At 35.8% G+C, this 9,565-nt stretch overlaps 1 non-coding gene across 1 annotated transcript; it reads right to left on the reverse strand.

The window, feature by feature from the left end:
* Positions 1-2,537: 2,537 nt before the first annotated feature.
* LOC123825081 lies at positions 2,538-2,642 on the reverse strand. Its single transcript, XR_006786846.1, has one exon. It is a non-coding gene; the product is annotated as a U6 spliceosomal RNA (small nuclear RNA).
* Between the last annotated feature and the right edge of the window lie 6,923 nt (positions 2,643-9,565).

Raw genomic sequence — 9,565 nt, forward strand, 5'->3', positions numbered from 1 at the left:
AGCATGGTTTATTCATCACCATTCTATTTATGGGCATTTAAGTTGTTTCTAATATTTTGCAATTATAAACTGCTGCAATGAATAGCCTTATGCATATGTATTTTTCTACTGACGTAAATGTATCTTCAGGGTAAATTAATAGAAGTGGAAGAGTTGGGTCAAAAGTAAAAACGTATGTATCGATAGTTTTGCTGTTGTTACATGCAGTTGAGTTATCTCTGTCTCCTGATGACTCTGTGAATGAGTGATGTCCACAACATCCTGCCCTCAGCAGCCCTGCTCAGCTCCTATGGATTCATGCTTGTGGCTTCTTTTGTGGAGTCAGTCCATCTCATCTTCCTCTTTTCCTGTTACCTTCTATTTTTCCCAGAGTTATTGTCTTTTCCAAAGAACCCTGCTTTCTCATGATATGCCCAAAATAGGACAGCTCCAGTTATGTCATTTTTGCCTCCAGTGTTGCTTCAGGCTTAATTTGTTCTAGGGCACACTGTTTGTCTTTCTGGTGGTCCAGGGCATCTGCAGAGCTCTCCTCCAATACTGTATTTCCAATGAATTCATTTTCTGCCCATCAGCCTTCTTCACCATCCAACTTTCACATCCATACGTAGTAGTTTTATTAGGTACTGACAAGTTCCCCTCCAGAATGTTTGTACCAGCAATGAATAAAAGTTCTTGCCTTACCCAAAGTGTCACTGACGGAATGCATTTTTATACTTTTAAATTTTTATTTTTCTGGATTGTGCAATTTTAACTTAATTATTGTAAAATTTAATGTATTATTTAGAATTAACACTTTGACAATTTCTCTTTATTTCTCAGCATCTATCAGATGATTTTTGCGGGGGGGGATTTGATGACTTTCTATGTTTGGCCACAATCATGAAATTTTATCTATCCATTCACTCACTACCTATTAAAAAATATCTTAAGTGACCCTTATTTCCCAGAAAATAAGCTAAGACACAGTACCTGTCCTCAAACTGCCTACTGATAAGGAAGATAAGGTAAGCAAATAAATGGGTAATTACAATACAATGAATATATACCTTATTATTGGGGATGGGGTAGGATAATGGAAATAAGTACAAAGTATTAATAAAGCATTAAGGGGAGCATTTCCTTATTATGTGCAAGGGGCTTCCTGGAGGCAGTGATTCCTTCCTTCCTTCCTTCCTTCCTTCCATTTCTTTCTTTCGTTCAGATTTTATTTATTTATTTTTGGAAAGAGGGGAATGGAGGGAAAAAGAGAGGGAGAGAAACATTAATTGGTTGCCTTTCAAATGTGCCCTGAGTCTGAATCCGAAACCCAGGAATGTGCCCTCACTTGGAATTGAACTGGAGACCTCTCTCTTTGCAGAATGATGCCTGACCAACTAAATCACACCAGTCAGGGTGAGGAAGTGATTTTTTTTTATCTGAGTGGATCTTTAACATGAATAGGAATTAATCAGTGTAAAGAACAAGGAAGGAATATTGGCGAGCTTTCCAGATAGACACAGCACTGCATTTACAAGGCCTTCCAGTGAGGGAAGAGAGGGCCAAATATAATCTGGAAGTGCAAGCAGTTTAATGTGATTGACATATAGAGTTCATGTATGCACTCTCAGTGACAGGTGTTTCCAAAGAACTTGAGGTTTATTCTCAAAGTGTTCAACTCTGCTTTTTACATAGTGATATGTTAAGTCATGTAAAAGAAAGGAATGATCCTGTTCCCGAGGCCAAGAATTCACAGTGATCTTAAAGAAGGTAGTAACTTTTTAAAGAAGGAATGGATCAGTCTCAATGTGATCACTGTGAATGTGGTCAGCAATGAAACAAGGTAAAGGGAGGTGGTATCAGAGAGGAAACCTTGGTTATTTTGGTAGCTTAAAATGAGTCCTTTTCTCAGAAAAGGGCCTGCTCTTGGTGCCTGGGCCTTCCCAGCAGAAGTCAAGTAACACTAGTAACTGTCTGTGTTGAGAGGCACCATTTTCACCCACAGCAGTTTATGGTTTACAGTATCCTGACTTTACTATTCAGATGTTTCATTAAGGTGATTTTATTATCCCACTGTCTTCATCAACTCGATTGAACTGTTTCAGAAAATTCTAGCTTAGAAGCATAAAGTAGCTAATAACTTTATTGTTAATTTCAGAAATTTCCTGATAATCCACTTAAACCAATTTTAGATTATTCAAATTAAAGCAGCATCAAACATCTGTTTACTCTTCAAAAACTGCATTGAAATCCATTTTTCAAGCCATCCTCTCTCTGTGTCTACTAATCCTAAACTATTAGATCACAAATTTGTCTAATCACAATCAAGCCTCCCTTCTCACACCAAATGAATACACAAACCATATCCCAAACCTTAAACATATTCTGTCTTTGCCTTTCCTCTTCTGAAACACCACCAAGGTTCTTGTCCAAGAGGTAACACCGCTCATTGCTGTAAACAATAAATTCATGTTTGCTTTATCAACAGGCTGTTTTGGTGTTTTTAGGGAGTAAATTACATATAAGATTAATTTCTTATTCCACCTACACATGAGGCTTTTAAAAAAATACTACATGAATTTGCATGTCATCCTTGTGCAGGGGCCATGTTAATCCTCTCTGTACCCCTCCAAATTTAGTACATGTGCTGCAGAAGTGAATAGCAAATGATGCTTTTTTGCATATATGGTGACCAATAGTGTGGAACCATCAGACTAAATTAACAGTCCACAAAAAAATCTCAGTTAACTTTCTAACTTTTTCTTTTTCTTTCAACCTGGTACATGATATTTACAGATAGTGAGACCTCAAGGAATGTCACTGTGGCTCAGTCATAATTATTGTTTTTCAAGTTTCTGGATCTGGAAACGTATTATGGTTTCAGCAATAAGTAAGTAAACTATGTATCCCAGCCAATGAGCCTACATCAACCAAGAAAGATTTTTGAAAAAAGCTGTATAGATTTTATGTAAATTTGGTATTTATGAGCACCAAACTTTTAGCACTGACATCTGCCTGAGAAGAAACTTCATTTACAGCAGTGGCAGAAATGAAGTTCACTGTGAACTAGTTTTGGATACCATATGCTTTAACAGGCTGAAGAGGCGGGGAAAAGAGGCATTTTAAAAACAGGTTTTTCTTGCTCTCACTGTGGATGATGTTGCATGACAACATTGTGACATCATAACTTACGCTATTTCACTTGCTGTTGCACCAATATAGCATCAAGGAGTGCAACAGCACCTTGGACGTATGTCGTGCTTTCCTTCTGGGGAACTTAAGGCACTTCACAGGCATTTTCTCCCTAAACCTCACATCTCTCTAAGGTATTGCCAAACTGGAGACAACTTTCACAGTTTAATCATGTGGAACACATTGGTAAATATAGATGTGCCTTTTAGAAAGTTGCTTCAAAGTGTATTTTGCAGCCAATGCGACGTTTCTCAGGGTGTGAACCAGTGGTGTAATGTAAAGCTTTTGGCCCTCCCTCACGTAAGCTGGGAGGATAGATGTGTTTGGCAGCGCACAGTAGAGCCAGGAGGGAAGGAAGGTCGTGAGGAAAACGCAGGCTGACTATTTTGTTACGTGTCCTCCCCTCTCCTTCATGTCTCTACACCAGACTGCCTCCTTTTCCTCCATCTCATTTTTTTCTCTCCAGCATCAAAAAAGAAAACTGAGTTATAAAATGTAAGTTGTAATTAAGAGACTGGTTAGATTTTCAAGGGAGAACAGGAAAGCCCATTTAACCTACAAGTCCTGTTGATTATATAATCCTGGCATGTAATCAGTTCTTATAGTTTTGAAGGAAAACAGGTTCTTAAGAAAAGTGAATGTGGCAACATTGCAGATATGTCTGATTCTTGCTCTAATCTCTCCAAATCCATTGTGGGAGGGAGTGGCTTTTTTCTCAAAATAGTTCTGCCTCTCACACTTCACGGTTTCCTTCCAAGACCCCCTCATCTCCCAGTTTCCTAGAAAAGACCTCTTGTTATAAAACAGAGACCTGATATGAGTCCTAGTTGTATTTTGTAATAGCTGTGTGAACCCTCAGTGATTAAACCTCCCTGAGCCTAATTCCTCATTTATAATTCATACATAATACCTAACTCACAGAGTTGTGAAGATTAAATAAGATAATAAGTATGGGAGACCTGAGCTGCTGTCTAGCAGACAGTAAGGCCAATTACAATCATTCTGACTGTCCAGTTTCCTTGGTTTGCTTTACCCTTTTGGGTATGATCCAAACCAGATCCGTTTTGAGAGCAAAAAAGGGAAGTCCAGGACAACAAATACAAACTGGGACTGTCCAAGCAAAACAAGATGTGTGATCAATCTACACAGAGGAAACTTTCAGATAGGGAGTACCTGTGTTAATTTGTATGTGTTACTGTGGATAGGAATGCCTACATTTTATGAATAAGGATATCATTGTATTGCTCACATACAAGTTGAGCCCATATTATAACCCTGCATACAGCTCACATCTGGTTGGCCAAAAACTTTGTCATTTTTTCTGTAAGATGGTTCTAGTAACACTTAGTTGTCTTTAATTTCATCAGAAACAATTTTGTTGTGTTGTGTTGTGACAGCTGTCATATCAGTGTGCATTTAAAAAAACTTAAGCAAAATTGGTGAATTTTTGTGTAGCCATTTTAATATTGAAGATGGAAGAAATTATACAACATATTTGTCATATTATGTTTTATTATTGCAAGAGAGGTAAAAACACAAATGAGACACACAAAAAAGATTTGTGTAGTATATGAAGAAGGTGCTGTGAGTGATTGAATGGGTGAAAGTGGTTTGCGAAGTTTTGTGCTGGAGATTTCTCGCTGGACAATGCTCCACGGTTGAAGCAGACCAGTTGAAGTTGTTAGTGCACAAACACAGACATTGAGAACCATCAACATTCACCATTTATGACATAGCCAACACACTAAAAATATCCAAGTTAATAGTTATTGGTGAAAATGAAAAATGTGTCTTTTACTTTATGACAACACCACACGGACTTTTTTGGCCAACACAGTGCTATTTCCCAAAACATGTTACCTTGGCAACAGGTAGCACATGAGACCATTGTGAGGTAGTATACAGTAAATGTTAATTTTTTACAATGATAATGTCAAATTATAATTTTGGAAATAAAAATTGTTTTAAAATAAATTTATTTAGATCAAATTATGAATTGACTTAGAGAAAGCAATTAAGTAAATCATAGTACAGTTGGATTATAGACATAGGAGGGTTGACTTGGAATAACTGGTACTTGGGAAGCCATGCTTGATAGGATACAGCCAGTAGAATGAAAGAATAAGCTACTCCGTATTTGAATGAACAATGTTATAATATATCACCTTTCATTCCAGGAAAAATGCTTTGCAAGAATTGCTGGAGAAAAGATCAATACCCAACTGTGGCTCAGGTGAGGGCAATAAAAATGGAATAATTGCCGCTGAAGATGATTAACCTTGAACACATTTCCTGGTAAGTCCTGAGCCTCACCACCATTTTTGTACATTATTAGTATAAATGATACATGAAGAATTGAATAAACTTGCCAAAATTTAATACATACACTGGTTTGAACTTTGAGGGGATATTTTATTCATGTTTATCCTTTGAAATTTAAGATGAGACTTAGTTGGTCTTGTTTTGAGAATTTCAAGAAGAAAGACTCCTAAGCTCTTTGAGTAACTCATTGAATTCCCTGAGATCAAAAAGATCTTCCTAATACGTGGCCTTAATCTCTTCTAGTTCAAGTGCAGTTGCCAAAGGAACAAAAACTGGGAAGATGTTATCCTTCTGCCTCTTGATACTTGCTACAAAGACACCAACAGTAGTGGATTTCCTAATCCTCACCTTACTTTGTTTATGTTTCATTTTCTTCTTGTTTGTGACTTCTGTCAAAAAAAACATCAATGTTACTTATTGTTTTTATTTGTTTACTTAAAGTGGAGACAATTTAGATAATGTATCAAGACACTTGGGGATGAATAATGACTAGAGGTCAGCCATTAGCAATTATACTCTTTACTAAAACCCATCAAAATAATTGAAAGGTGATCATTCACAGATTCTGTGTGCATTCAAGCTCAGTGTCTGTAAAAGTTTACAAGTATTAATGCATGATTTTATGTGTATTTTCAGAGTTTTTTTTTCTTGTGAAACTTTGAAAAATGAAGAGAATTAAGCTGTTTCTAAAAAGCCAAAGCAGCCTGCCATCTCTTTTTCTTTTCTGGGCTACGGTCCAATTTGCACAGCAGTTGCAAAGAAAAAGCAAACGCATCACTAGATTCAGCGAGAAATATTGTAACAGTATGTAATCTCTGTCAAGATAAAATTGCTTTGTGATTTACATTACAATAAATCCTGACCTTTAAGTGCTGCAGACTAAGCTAATCTGTGAAGTACTTTATTCCAACACTGAATCAGCGAGAGAAGCTCAACCAAATTGACTGTATTAGTCTCACCATAGTGTGGTTAAAGAGCCTATATATATCGAAGCAGATTACAGAGCATTGTTCTATGTGTACTATAGTAAGTAGAATAATTGAAATATTCAATCTGTTTCATCATTGTGAAGTAACAGAATTATTTTAACCTCCCTTCTGTTTGCCTATTATGAGAATTACAAGTAGCCTCATTAAATATCACTAGGGCCTGATTTAGATCGATGAGAACAAGGAAATTCAGAATTAAGGCTAAAATACCACATGAAATTTCAACTTAATGTCCTTCTATGACTGTTATTTATTTTTATTTCCTTCCCTCCCTCCCTTCCTTCCTTGTAAAATAGTTAATAGTTGAATTTCTCAGTACCGGCTTTGAATTTTGAAATATTTGTTTGCCCAAGTCAAATGTTTGGCTATTTGTCAGAGTCAATCATTGGAAAATGCAATTTTTTTATTATTTTTAATTTTAATCATTGTTCAAGTACAGTTTTCAGAAAAAAGCAATTTTCTCAAAGATATGATTTAAAAAAAACTAGAATTTACCAAATTTGGGTAATTTTTGGCCATTTTCCCCAAATATTTCTCTCTCTTTTTCTCTCTTGGCTTTCCTCTGGAATTTGATTATACACATATCAGATCATTTTAGATTATCTCAGAGATCACTTATACTTTTTCTTTCCCAGCCTTTATTTTCTCTGTATGTTTCATTTTTGATAGTTTCTACAGGATGTCTTCAAATCCACTTTTTTTTTTTACTTTTTACAGTGCCTAATATGCTATTATTCATATCCAGGATATATATATATATATGATCCAGGATCCATTTATATATATATCCAGGATATATATATATATATATTTTTTGAGTACTAACTTTTTCATCTGTAAAAGTTCCAATGAAAAATGCCTTCCATTTCTTTCCTTATTACACTAATGTTCGCTAATTCTATCATCTCTTGCACATGTGCCCCTTTTCCTGCTTGGTGAATATCGAGTGGGTACTGCATATTGTGTTTTTGTTTTTGGGTGCTGAATTTCTTGGTATTTCTTCAAATTGTGTTGGATTTTTATTCTACTATACAATTACTTTGTTAGGAATCAGGTTTGTTGTTTTTTTGTTTGTTTGTTTGTTTTGCTTTTTTTTTTTTTGAGACTGGGCTTTATGTATTGTTAGGGAGATCCAGAACAGCTTTTAGTCTAGGACTAATTTGACCTGTGGTTAATGCAATACCCTCTGAAGACTCTTCCTCATGCGTAGTGTATTATAACGTCCTTCCACTCTGGCTGGTAGGAACATTTCTATTCTGTCAGAACTGTGGGGATTGCCTGGCTTACTGCTTTCTGTTGCTTCTTTATTTGTCAGAGGTACTGTCTTCTCTTGCATGTACAGATCAGTCCTCATCCAAAGATCTCCTGTAAATCTTCTGCTGAGCTCTGAAAATCTCTATCTGTGTAGCTCCTACCTCTCTGGTGCTTTACCCCAGAAATTCTATTTGTCTTTATTTCCCTGTATTTCAACTTCTGTCCCTTCAATTCAGGGAGACCAAAGCTCAGTTTGGGTTAGCTTCCCTTCTCTGAGAATCGGAAACTGTCTTCAGGTAGTCAGTCAGCTGGAGCAACGATAAAGCTCATGTTGTTCCCTTTTCTTAGGGACCACACTCATGCACTGCTTATTGTTCAAGGTCTGAAACAATTCTTTCTATACTTTTGTCAAGTTTTTCATTGTTTAAGATGGAATGCTCCCCATTACTCTATCATGGACAGAAACATGTCTCAAATAACTGGTGTTTAAAAGTAGTTTAAGATTTTTATCTAATCATTTGTTCAGAAGTTCTTGCTAGTATATATACATTTCTGGGAACATGGAAGTAAATTATAAGAAGGTTATTGAAACAAATTCTGGACCCATAAACTGTAACAATTGTTAATGCTCACTGTCCAACCACAAAGCAATTTCATGATTGCAAAGCATGGACACCATAATTACTTCAGCAACTAAAAATCAGATTATTTTTTTCTATGTACAATAAAGTATGGAGTGCCAGATGCTGCCTCCATTGTTTCTTAGGGTAACTGTTGCTTTGCTCTATTTTAAAGTTACATTCAGTTCAGGGAAATAATTTTCATCTTAGTAAGGTAAACTTTTTTTTGTTATTTTGTTTTCTTATTTTAGATTTTTATAATAAATTTATAGGGTGCCTTGAGGGCAGCACAATTTACATTATAGGGGGCCACCTAAGAAACACTCTGGGGACAGACCACTCTGTTCTGCCTTGGAGCACTATTATCTAGAACCGGAATTGTTCATGAGCCACTCCACATTATAAATAGAGACGTCCTCAGGGCACCATGTCAATGTATACTGGAGGGTCTTCTCATGCATTTTGAGGGGAAAATAGCAGTTTTGATATCCCCAAGATGAGAACAAGTATTCCTGATGCTAAAAGGATACTTGAGCATTTAAATGAAACACAAACATTTTTAAAGGTCAATTTTATAGTTCCAAACAATTTTAAAATTAAAATAAGTGATTTTTTAGATTTATTTGCTCTAGTGTTGAAAAGAACAAAACTAATAGTTTGAAGGAAAGATTATATAAAAATATTGATAGATTGGTTATAGATAGGGTTACACACATATGAATAGTCTTTCAGGCTGCTATTTATTTTTTATTTTTTATTTTTTATTTTTTTAATTTTATTTTAATAATTGTTCAAGTACAGTTTTCTCCCTATTTTCTTAATTAAAAAAACCCCTGCCAACAAACAGACCACATTTTCTACAACCTAATCTGTAGACTAGCATAAGAATAGACTAGAGCACTGTCTTTTGTGACATCAACTAAATCAACATATATTTCTAAGGCCACCATTTTATTCTTTATTCATATGAGCCTTATGTCTTTCCAATGTTTCAAGGACTGTGCTGTGCTCAGGTCTGTCACACACCCCTCCACCTTCTTGCACACAAACTCTACACACATTTTTTTATTCCTGTCTGTTTGATTTGGGAGTTCAGTGGGGTATCTTATCATTTACTTTGTTTCAGATGTTGATCTGTAGGTTTTTGGTTTAGCTGTCATCATTGTTTTCTGTTACACAAAACTATCCCACTGCCACAACTCTCCTCCCAGA

Source organism: Phyllostomus hastatus, unplaced genomic scaffold (assembly GCF_019186645.2).
Source record: "Phyllostomus hastatus isolate PE091 unplaced genomic scaffold, TTU_PhHast_1.1 phas_contig_58, whole genome shotgun sequence".
Lineage (NCBI taxonomy): Eukaryota > Metazoa > Chordata > Mammalia > Chiroptera > Phyllostomidae > Phyllostomus > Phyllostomus hastatus.